This window comes from Strix aluco, chromosome Z (genome assembly GCF_031877795.1).
Source record: "Strix aluco isolate bStrAlu1 chromosome Z, bStrAlu1.hap1, whole genome shotgun sequence".
Lineage (NCBI taxonomy): Eukaryota > Metazoa > Chordata > Aves > Strigiformes > Strigidae > Strix > Strix aluco.
In genome coordinates, this window is record NC_133971.1 from 18033102 (window position 1) to 18043641 (window position 10540).

Genomic DNA, 10540 nt, shown 5'->3' on the forward strand with positions numbered 1-10540 from the left:
TAAGAGGCTCTTTTCCTTACAGTCAGGGAGGATCAGAGTCTCTCTTCTGACCCCTCCTGCCTGTGGTCATGGTTGTGGCTCATGTTTCTCTTTGAATTTGCAAAGGTCTTGATGTCAGTAACTGATGCCTGAAGTCTTAATTGAAAAGATTGATTTTGCCAATGATAGCCTGGCATCTGACATCTTCCATAGAAATCAATAGGAGTTCAGAGTCTCACAGTTTTAAAAATCATGGCACTCATTTAAAGGCTTAATAGGAATTGAAGGGCTTGACTTTATGGCCCCTTGCATCTATCTGAGGCTTGTGCCCCCTACCATACATTAAGCTCTGTGCAATAGCTACAGGTGTGATGCACCTGCCAGGCAAACCAAGTCTTGAAGCAGAAAAACCCAACCGCTCACTGATATTTTATAAGTAAAAGCTCAAGAGGAAAGTTGATGCTTTTGTTTTTCTTGGTGTCCAGGTTGTGTTTTGGTGAACTCTTTGTTCCTGTGGAGTTGAAAAGATCAGAAACCTCTTGTATCTTTATAGATAATGGATTCTTCAAACTGGCTGACAAACCAGAACAAGAGCCAGAAGCTGGAAACAGAAGTTGTTATTGGGCAAAATAATTAGGCAGTTGTGTTTTTAGCAGCAAAGAGGAGGAATCGTGGGAAGAGTTTCCCGGGATGATGCATTGCTAGAAACTTGAACAGGATGATCCTCTAAATATCATCACTCAGTGCAGGCAGCAGTGTTCTCTGGAAGTAAGTGACATCTCTCAGCCTGCCATTAGCTGAACAGCAGCTATCTGGCATCCTGCAGAGATTTTTTTCCCCAGCTTGTCACCCCCAAAGCATCCTGTATCACCATGGTGGAGAGCATGCACTCCTCTCTCCAAGCTCTCGGCATATTCTGCTGGGCTTTGCCTTTAGTGCGCCAAGCTGATATTCTTGTTCCCCAACACATCAGCTAACTTTCTCTCCTGAGTTTTGTTTTATGGTCACTGGAGGGATGACCATTTGAAGGCAGGAATCCTCTGAGCCACTTTGGATATTGACTGCAAGTGGAGATGGACTTCACTGATTGTGTTGGCTGGAGATCTGGAGAGGAGGAGGTACGTGACTCATCCTCATGGAGACAAAGCACTGTGTAGGACTAGTACCTAGTACCTGCCTCTGTGGCTGGTGTGTATTGACTGACTGAGGTCATAGTTATTAGCCAGACAGGGGCTTAGCGGGATGGTTTGCTTGCCTGTAGTACCTTCACCTTTGGATATTTTCAGAATTCATGTGGACAAGGCCCTGAGAAACTGGCCTGATTTTTAGAGGCTGACCCTGCTTTGACCAGGAGTTTGGGCTACCAACTCTCAGAGGCCCCTTCCAGCCTGAATTTGCTTGTCATTCTGTGATGTGAAAACCTGGTAATATATCAGGAACCAAAGTTCAAAGGAGTTAAACCAGGGAAACCCATAGCTAAAGTCCACATGGAAAGTCTACCTTGGTCCCTATCTCCCGTGCTTCTTTCCCAACGCTCATGCTGAGTATTGAACTTGGATGAGTGGTGAGAATCCCTAACTTTCTGCTGCAGCACATGTATCTGCTTTAGGGGTCCATCCACTGGATGGAAGCAAAATATCAAAGGATGTCCTTGCGTATATTGTGGTCATCCTTGAAGTTTCAAAAAACGTTTAAATAAAGCTTATCTTGCTGTTAGCTTGAGGAATCTCTTCCTGCTGAGAGCTTGGTTTTTGTGCCCAGGCCTTTGTGGGCTGTTAGTGGAACAGGACTTCTTAAGCTTAATTGAGAGTAGATCTGTTTGATGTGTAAAGAGGAAACTGACAATTTCTCTACCTTCTCATTCAATTTTGAGAAACCAGTAAAACCAGTCATAATCTTGTGTATGGTTTAGTGTATTTCAGAAGAGTTTTAGAGTGTCTTACCTACTCGTCCTTCCCTGACAGCATGACTTGCAACATTAATTTTTCTGTGGCTTCATGATAGCTTGTCTCTTACATTTAAAAAAAAATAATAGTGTTTATAGTCTTGTTTTTGCCTGTCTTGCAGACAAACTCAGTTGTGGGGGTTTGGAAGATTTATGGCACAGACACCGTAAGTGGCACTAGAAGAGTTTCACACACCTTTCGCTGTTGTGGGGTTCTGCTGCCACTGGTGCCACTGGCAGTACAGGCAGATGATTGCATGGTGTCTTAATCTATAAGTCTGGAAATCCGCAGTTGTCTTGAACACCTGCAGAAAGGCAAGTCTTCACCAAGAAATTCAGATCTTTATTTTGAGGACTTTCTAAAAACCTTTCCCTTTCTGTACTTCCATATCTTCCTGTGTCATTGTCTGCTGTCCTTCCTGTGCCTGGGGTTCCCTGGCATTGCGGGGCACCCAGGTTGTCACTCAGGGTAGCGGTAGCACTCACCTGCAGCCCTCAGGTCTGCTCAGGGACCCCTTTGTGGGACCATTCCCACCTGCTGTCATCTCTGGCTGAGCAAGAGCTGGGAGTGCAGCGCTGACTCTCCTCTGGCTCTGAGCTGTCTGCAAAACTTTCCTGGAGCCTGAAGACTTTCTCTGGTACTGAAAAGCCCTAGATGCAGATGTGATTTCATGAATACATAAAAGATATCCAGAGAAAGCTGCATATTCCGTCAGGTTCAGTATGGCCCAGTGTGTCCTACCCAGGGCTTTTCTTCTCACTATTCTTCACACAGACAGTCTTTGTTTTTGCTGCCTAAGGCATGGAAGTCACGGCCCAAGCTGCCTGGCCTGCATTACGCCAGGAGTTCAAATGCTGCTTAAATTCACAGGCCGACTTCAAGAGGTATGCTACCTTTCCTCCTTTTTTTTTTTTTTCCCCTCCTTTCCACTGATACTCTGGAAAGATCAAATACTGTCTGGATACCTCTACAGTGCGGTTGTGTCTTGAATGCCCTATGCAGTGCTAGCTTTCTGCAGGTCATTGAGGGCCTGGTAGTGCAGAAGAGAAGGCAGAAAGGGACAACTGTTTAGGTTGGAAAAGGTATGCCTGAAAAGGGATATGACATATGGCCTTTGACATATGGTTGGATGATGGGATGAAGAGTTCAGATAGGGAGTGATTGTTCCTCTGTTTATCACTGCCGAGGAACTACAGGATACAGATAAACAGTGGAACTCATTGACACAGGATGTTGGGGATTTGGTTCATGAAAAGCCATTAGATTAATGTATGCGGAAAATCCATTAGGGCTGGCTAAACAGACAGATAAGCCTTTGGCTCAAAAAGTCCCTGAGGCACTGATGCCCAGAGCTGACTCAAAGGCAGAGAAAAGATCATCTTGTCGGTATGGATGTTGGCTATGCTGGAGAAGTAGGCTTGCATGAAAAGTAGCAGTGGTAGAGGGACGGAGGGTGAGCCTGTATCAGGGAGCTCAGCTGGGATGTGGAGGTTCTGCCAGGGGTGCTCCCCAGCTGGAAGGGTTGGAGAGAGAGGTGGTGCATCAGGACAGAGCTGGAAGATGATCAAAACTTGTACTGGAGGAGATACGCAAAGAGGCTGGCAGGAATAAAGTATGTAGGAAAGAAACTACTCTATGGGAGAAGAGGCTGATCTTCCTTGCTGATAGATGGGAGGTGTGAAGAGGGGGACTGGTCACAGGGAGCAGTGATGCTGAACGAAATGATCAGAGATGGAAGAACACCCAGAACTAGTATAAGAGGGCAATACTTGGAGGAGAGGAGGTAGAGAAAATACTCTGTCTGATGACAGGCAAGGCTGAAGGTCAGAGAGGGATGTGTATGGAAAAATGTCTGCATAGTGACTGATCTCACCTCTCTCTTAACTATAGCCACATCTACAATGCAAGAGGACTAGACCTGTGGAGTGAAAGAGGTGGTACCAGGGCTTCATATCCACAAACATTTTGGATGTTTTAATTTGACCCAGCTGCTCTCATTATCGGATGGTGTGCATTGGGTTCTGATCCTGGAATGATTTTAATTTCATCTGGAGGGAATCCTGTATACATGCTCCAAAATGGCTTTGCAATGTAAACTGGAGTGCAGTAAATGGCAGCAATAAGGAGATTTGCTTCAAAAGCGTACTCCCAGTCTGAACCAAGCACTACTTCTGCACTTGTACCGATGGATTTGGTTCAGAGTGATGCCACTGGTTTCCCAGAGACTGTGCATTTGCCAAGCCCAGTGGGTGAATGAATGGGCACAGAATCTCATTTCCCTGGCAGGGAAAGCATGGGTAGTCCTCCCACTTAGTCAGCATCAATCAAAACCAGACTAAGAACTGAAACAAGCAAAACTGAACGCGCGATCTCTGCTCTAAATGGTGAATTGATTTTAAAACTTGTGATGTGGCAGAAGAAAGTGGTGGCTATTGTGTCTCTAACACCTGCCTTTGCCACACTCTCTCGCTGGCTTGTCATGCATCAGATAAATGGGGCCTGCTGTTAGAGAGCTCAGAAGTGTGTTAGGCATTTTCCAAGGAACAGAGAGATGTCAATTATGATTTAATCAGCTAGTCAAAGAGAAAAGCCTCAACTGGAATCATAAAGCAATTCCACAGGCGCTGCATGGGTGTGGGAGAGCTCCCCATACTTGTCTTTTCTGTGAGCCTCTAAGTGTTTTTTGCATGCAGATGATGCTGCAAAGGAGGTGAACAAACTCTGTAGCTACGGGCTTCAGAGAAGACCTCTGGTGCTGCCCGCCACCTTTCAAAGAACAAGGTCCTGCTGTCATTGCTCCCAGAAGGACAGGGACTTTTCTCCTGGCTCCCCTTTGCTCCTGGCTCACAATTGGGAAACCCACAGCTGTTTCTTCTCTAGTCCATGGTAGTAAGTACCTGTGTCTTTTGCTGCCAAACCGATTTATTAACAGTGGGGTACAGCTCCTGGAAGGGCAGTTACAGAGCCAGACTCTTCTTGGCAGTGACAGATAGCGTAACAAGGAGAAAAGGACACAAGCTGCAGCTGGAGGGAAGTAGGTCAGTTAGAGAAAGCTGCATCCCTAGGAGGGTGGTGCAGCCCTGGAATCAGGCAGGTGGAGGCCTTCATCCTTGGGGGTTTTGAAGGCTGCACATCTGCCCTGATATAGAGCTATGGGCAGGTTCACTTGAGGCTGGACTGGAGACCACCAGAGGCGAGGTCCCCTAGACTGTGTCCTTGTGTGCTTGTGCTTTCCTCCCCAGACAGTCAGAGCCAGGTTAGTGCCCCAGCTCTGTAGCAGCTTCCATTTTCAGCCGGTTGATCAGACTCTCAGTTTTCCCAGGTAGCTTCAGAGGTTAGATCCTAAGGCCAGGCCTGGTCTTGCTGGCCAGAATCTCATCATGTCCTGCAACCATTCTAGCCTGTGGGCTGGTAGGTACACAAACATTCAGTCATGGGGGAATGTGGTTATATTAGATCACGTTAGTTGTAAGGGCTGTATCTTCAGACATTCAAGTGAAGAGTGTAGCCTCCAAACCTTCACTGAACTCAGGACAAGCATCCGCACTTGGTTTATTTCCAGTGCCTCGCCATCTTACTGGCCACTTCAGATTTCCTAATGTATCTGTGTCCTGGTGGCAGCCACAACTCCCCAGCTAGGCAGAAGAGGTTTGGGAAGAACTCTGCTTAGCCCAGTGGACCCACTTGGACTCTTGTGGGCAACTAACCAAGGTCTTGGGATTCCTTGAAGGTGGTCAAACTCCCAAAACTGGCGATGCTCAGCTTTTCTGCAAGGAAAGCATTCTGTACAGTAGCCTTTAGCAGAGACACCCCATCTGCCAGATGTCTGCAGGCATGCTTAGATGTCACAATAAAGAGCAGTGGGACCAAGCATCCCTACCTTCCCAAACAACGTGGCAGACTACTGAGACCCAGCTGCATCTTTTCAGTGGGGAGCTGAACCTTGGTTCCTGAAACTCAGAAGCTGTCTTGGCCTTGAATATCAGGAAGCTTCTTCCTGTGAAATAGGAGAGTGAAAGCATGGTGTTCTGGTTTCAGGAGAAACTGTTGAGCTTGCAGAGGGTCAGATAATGAGTTTTTCAAGGCTGCCTTTCTGACTAGAAATGTGACAATGTCTCTTAAAGTTTGTGCATTTCACCACTTCCTTTTTTTAATGAGTTTTTGCAGGGTGGGGGCGTGGAGGAGGCTTTCAGTTTTTATTGTCCTTTGAACTGGGATTGTTGTATTTGCTTTTCTTTCATAACTGCAAGCTCTTGCCAGGGTAGGAAAGCTCTGTAAGGTGGAATTTGCCCTCTCATTGAATTCAGAAGCACATTAGTACTCACAAGGAAGTTGATAAGCAATAATATTTTCTTTGCTGCCCAGGTAACCGGCAGAGTGAAAGAGGGTATTGTCTCTGGAGAATGTGGGCAAGTCAGCTTTATCTTTCTGCTGGAGTACACAGGCTATCTTGGAAAGCTGGAGGTGAACCAGGGGAAGGAGGGGCTTGCTCTCCAAAAAGGCTGGGGTGGCCCTGTCCTCTGCTTCAGTCATATTGTCTCTTGCCCTTCATGGGAGCTTGGATAAGCCTAATGAAATTGAGTTGAGTTTCAGGGTCATTTTGGGTTTTGCCAGCCTTTCACACTTCCTCAACCCACTACTGTGTTTCTTAAAGGCCATGTTGGCTGAAGCTGTTTGTGTCCTCAATACAACATCTTTCTTTCTTGCAGAGTAGGGGCACCACATGAAGCAGACATGGTACACATGGTGAAGGGGGCGGTTGAACTGCCGGAAAATGGTGCTGCCACCAAGAGTGGGATCATCCTTGGAGGATTCCCCTGTCCCTTCTGGGACGCACAAACTGACTTTGCATTGACCGAGTACAAGTTTCTTCACACTTGTTGGAGGGTGGGCTGTGCCCTTCAGCTTGATTTCTGGCTGATGTTGGCTTAAAGATACTCATGAAGCAAATTCTCCTGTGGCCTGGGATAATTCATGTGTAGTGGGGTGGTGTTTCACTCCCAATGTGTGAGTGAGAGGTGTGAACCTTCAGGAAGTGGAGCTCCAGGCGCTGTTGGCAGCAGAGTGACAGTGAGGGTGCCACAGATGCCTCAGGCTCCTTCGCTCCTGGTTGAATCACTTTGGTTGTTCATGGGAAGAGTGATGCTTGTCGGGCCACTACAGGGAAGCTGAAGGTCTGGCAACAGACCCTCCATGGGCACTTCCCAGCCCCTGAGGAGTTCCCAGCCCCATGGCTTCCTAACCAACCTGTATGCTCCCAGCCTGCTTTATGCCTCACATGAGGGGAAAAACAGCCCCTCATGAACTTCAATAAAGATAAATGTCAACTTCTGCCCCTGATTTGCAGCAGCTTCCTGTAGTGGTACAGGCTAGGTCTGACTGGCTTTTCATGAAGGCCACAAGGGTTGTGATGGGCAGCAAGTTTGACCAGAGTCATCTGGGTAACTTTGCAAACCCTGCAGGCAGACTGCAGCCTGGGCTTCACCACAGGACTGAGAGCAGACAGATTTCCCAAGGAGGCTGTGGGATCTCCAGCCTCGTCAGTCTTCCAAACTCATCTGGACAGTCCGAGCAACATGACACGCCTTTGTAGTGAGCTTTGCTGGGGGCTGAGGATAGGACTCGGAACCTCCAGAAGTGCCTTCTGGCCTAATTTTTTCCTGTGATTCTGTATACTTTATTGTTATAATTTCTTTTTGCTTCTGCCACTTGTCCCAGGGAAGGCTCAAGTACACATTCAGTGTCAGGCTTGGAAAAGACCCCAGCAATAAAATAAAGAATGGGTGACAATTCAGCCAGTGCTTCATGATGTGGCTTTGCTTTACAATGTTCTGGAGGATCCTACCCAAAATACAGTCTTGGGCTCCTCGTCGGGTCAGGTGATAGGAGAGTCTGAGACTCTTGGCAGATGCCTGAGGCTGTGGTCTCTGCCAGTTTTTCTCTTTGCTTTTTTTCCCTGCTCCTGGCCATTGCCGCTGGCTGTGCTGGGATGACCCAGTTAAAAATAACCTGGCTGAGCTATTTTTATGAGGCACATATGCTCCCCTGTCCATTTCCCTGCTGTGCCAACATGACAGGAGAGTACAGCTATGGAGTAGTACCAGGTGGTGGGGATGTGGCGATACTCTGAGCAGGTGTCACTATCAGAGATTTTTTTATGCTGGACCCGGTTGGATGTTGCTGCCTACCTTGGGGAATGCACTGTGGTTTCAACTTTGAATACAATTGCAGTCAGAAAGCTCATCCAGGATGGCCACTGTTTTTTTGCTGTCTCAACCCTGCCTTGTGGAGAGTGGTCTTGTTTCACTCCTGGCAGCCCTAGCCTGCCCCTGGACATAAGTGCTTAAAACTGTTTTGAGTTTCACAACACTTGGTGTATCTTCTAACGTGAACAAAATCTGCACAATATGCGTTTTGCCAAGTTTGGAGCTTTAGTATGTCCTTGGCCCTTAGTGGGCTGCTTTGAGGGTCCTCACTAGAAGGATCCTCTGAGTTGATGTAGCACCAGCTGGTGACGATGTTTGTGGGGTGCAGAGCTGCAGTGGACTCCTGGAGTCTTGCTGTTCAGTTCAGGCCAGGTCTCTGTGTAATGTTTCCCTTCCCTGGCCCAAGAGGCAAAAGTACTGGAACCCGTTTCTGCTTGTCATCCAAGCAGATGATGCCTGTGTTAGCAGAGGAGCCACTGTCTCGCCTCTCCACCTAGTACCCTCTGCGTAAGCTTTGACCTACTGCTAGCATGGGGGAAGGTCTGACATGCCTCCTCCCAGGGACACGTGTGATAGCCCATGTCCTGCCCTGGCCAGCGTGCGCTGAAAACAAGGGGCAGGAGGGACTGCTGTGCCTGCTCAGAGAAACGTCTGGGCCTCGCTGCTTTGTGGATAAGGAAATCAACACGTTTCCATCTTGAGTGACTCTGTCACCCCCTGCCTCATCTCCTCTCATTGCCTCGACCACCAGGAGGCAATGTGCAGGTGCAAAGAGAACATAAACTGCTGGCACCAGCCTTTCGAACTAACCCAGCCTTACTTAGCATATGAATGTTTGTGTTATGTAATACAATGAATATGTATATCCACACTCTTATAAGTTTTTGGTAAAATGTGCGGTGGGTGTGCAAACTTTGTGGAGAAATCCCCTTGCACTCTGGCCAGAGTAAACATGCCTGCTTTATAACTCTCTGAGTTGTAGAGTCTGTTTCTGCGAATCAGTGGACATGGACAAAGCATCACTTTTCATTACCTGCTTTGCCTCCGAAAATACAGAGGTTTGAGCTTATGACTGAGGCTTGGTTTGGTGAAGGGTCTTTGCCCCTACCCTTGCATTGGGGAAGGGTTCTTTGATTATGAGGCTGCTTTACAGCACAGGAGAGGGATGTGACATGAGCGCTGTGTGACTGGTGGGGCTACCTTGTCCCTCTTGGGAAGGAGAGGGTGCCTGGGCAGGCTGCAGGCTGTGAGCTGCCGCTTCTGGGGGGTGGCACGTGTCTGTTTCTGAAACTGGATTGAAACCTTAGTCTGAGCTCCCTTAATCTGAGCCCCGTAACGGTGGGTGTGGATCCTTTAGGAGCAAAAGACAAAGAAAGGCAATTGATAAAATCAAGGCCCATCGCAGGATTGCTGATTTAAAAGGCTGGTTCCCAGCTGGCCGATTTAAAAGGCTTCCAGCTCTGGTAGCAGATAGGGTTGTTTTTCTAAGGATATGCCTCAGAGCAGCTGTAAAAAGGTCCTGCTGCCTGATAGAAAGGCGTGCTGAAAGGTTTTTATTTGCTACTGTGGATTGATTGGAGTACAGATGCTCTGGAAGACGTACTGCATTATTCATGTGGTAGATACCTTTGCTAAAAGCTAATGCACAGCTTGGAGGCTGTGAGAAGTGGTACAGTCCTTTGTGTGGTTTTGTTGAATCACTGGAGAGCCTGGATTGCTCTTAAGCTTTTTTTTTTGAATACTGAGATTGATAAAGCAAATTGAGGAATGCGAGATCGCTTAGCTAATGGCTCTCCACCTCCTTTCTTGTTTACAAACTATTCCCAGCTTCTTTCTTTTTTTTTTTTTTTTTTTTTTTAATGCATTATTCATACAAAACAGCTTGCTAGACTGGTCCTGTTTGTGAGACTTCACCCTAACTCAGTTTTCTTGTGGCACCAATTTAAACTGCTTCCCTGACGGGCTCAAGTGTCTGAGATGCGGTATGCATGCCAACACGTGGTTTGAAAACCAAGCGTCTGCAGTAACAGTGCCCCAGGTTGGAGTCTCCATTAATGCATATTCAGTAGTCTTACCCGTGAAGATTCCTGCTGTTGAATGTAGACGCTGGGGCACCCACCACCAGCAGCAGGGCTGTGGGACACAGCTCCTATGTTTGTGTGCTGGCCTCAGTGGGCCATCATCAAGCATGGGCTCTGAGATACAGGGCCCTCTTTTTTGGGAAGAGGCAGAACTGCAGCATGCATGCTTGTCCCAGAGATCTCCTTCTGAGCTGCTGGCATCTGGCAGTGTGCACTTCTTGCAGAAACAGCTTATACTGCAAACCCTGGAGTCAAAGACAGGAAATGCTTTTCCTGCTTGCACCACATCTGGTGGGGAGAAGACCTTACTGGACTGAGAAAGGCAGAC